This window comes from Myotis brandtii, unplaced genomic scaffold (assembly GCF_000412655.1).
Source record: "Myotis brandtii unplaced genomic scaffold, ASM41265v1 scaffold105, whole genome shotgun sequence".
Lineage (NCBI taxonomy): Eukaryota > Metazoa > Chordata > Mammalia > Chiroptera > Vespertilionidae > Myotis > Myotis brandtii.
Genome location: NW_005353538.1, coordinates 768,294 through 769,731, shown reverse-complemented (window position 1 = coordinate 769,731; position 1,438 = coordinate 768,294). Strand labels below are relative to the sequence as shown.

Genomic DNA, 1,438 nt, shown 5'->3' with positions numbered 1-1,438 from the left:
GCCACACCAGCCCAGCACCTATGCTTCAGTTTCTTTATCTCTAAAGAGAGATTGTAATTCCTGCCTTATAAGGATTTTGTGAGGATCAAATTGGATAATGTCCATAGTAGTAGCTCAATAAATGCAACTGTTGGGATGTCTATAGTGGTCATTGCAGGTGTGAGGGAGGAGAAACTTTCCTCTACCCTCAAGTTTCTTTTGGCTGGTGTAATAATCAAACAGACATGAGACAGATTAGGGGGAGAAAATGACCAATTAATTACTTATGTATGGGAACCCCATATACATGAGAGTCAGAGACCACATACATGAGAGGTTCAGAAAGTGGAAGTGTGGTGTATAGACACTTTGAGCCGGGGACAAGGTAAGACAGCTTGGGGACTTCCACGGGTCACTGCAGGGCGATAAGGGATGTCTGGGAAATTAGCAGTTGCCTTGCCCTATGGATGGGTGAAAAGGGTTGTCGCTGATAACCTCTTCTTGTGGGAGGTCCCCTACTTCAAATTCCTCTCTGTTGCTGAGAGTGGTGGTGGAGGTGTTCTCTTGAGCCTGCAGTCTTGGTTGCCTTTAACTCAGAACAACCCGCGCCTTGGGCTGACTCGTTCTGAACTCCTACAGCGGTTAACCTGCAGAATCAAGGGTCCGTCTGCACAAGGGAACATGGGTCCGGAGGAATGGCGGCGATGCGGCGCAGGGGGAGGGAGAAGGCCCGGAGGGCCGGCTCCCAAACCACAGTCACAGGGTGGGCCCTGGAGCTGTCCTGCAGGGGAGCCCCCCTCCAGGCTGTGGGGGGGGCTGGGCGAGGAGGGGGAGTGGGGGAGAGGTCTGACCGCTAGTAACCTCCCCTGTCACAGCAAAGAGCAGCCTCCTCTCCCATCAGCCTCTGCTGTGTGCCAGGTGGGAGCTTACACGCTGGGGTCACGTGTCCCAGCCGCCTCGCCTACGTACCCCTTGCAGACGGGCTGGGGCAGGTAGGGCCGGAAGGAATTGCCTGAGAAAGAAGCAGCGGGGAACCCCGGGCTGCTCTGGGAAGCTGTGCTTGAAGGTCTGTGGGGGAGAGACTGCACCTGTGAGAAGGTGCCTCGGGAGCCCTGGCCGGTGTTGCTCAGTGGATAGAGCGTTGGCCTGCGGTCTGGAGGGTCCTGGGTTCTATTCCCGGTCACGGGCACCTGCCAGGGTTGCGGGCTCGATTCCAGGGTGGGGCATGCAGACAGCTGATCCATGATTCTCCCTCATCATTGATGTTTCTCTCTCTCCCTCTCCCTTCCTCTCTGAAATCAATAAAAATATATTTAAAATAATAATAAAGGCAACACGACTGATACCGCTTTTCTAAAAAATAAAATAAAATAAAAATCAATGGGAAAATATCCTCGGGTGAGGATTGAAAAAGAACAAGAAGCCCCAGGCGGCGCATGCCCGGCAGCCGCGCCCCGCA

At 53.6% G+C, this 1,438-nt stretch overlaps 1 long non-coding RNA gene across 1 annotated transcript; it reads right to left on the bottom strand.

Moving 5' to 3' along the window:
* Positions 1-234: 234 nt before the first annotated feature.
* Positions 235-1,141, bottom strand: LOC106725948. The gene is made up of 2 exons (XR_001361964.1): positions 949-1,141; positions 235-626 (listed from the first exon to the last, which is right to left on the bottom strand). It is a non-coding gene; the product is annotated as an uncharacterized LOC106725948 (long non-coding RNA).
* Between the last annotated feature and the right edge of the window lie 297 nt (positions 1,142-1,438).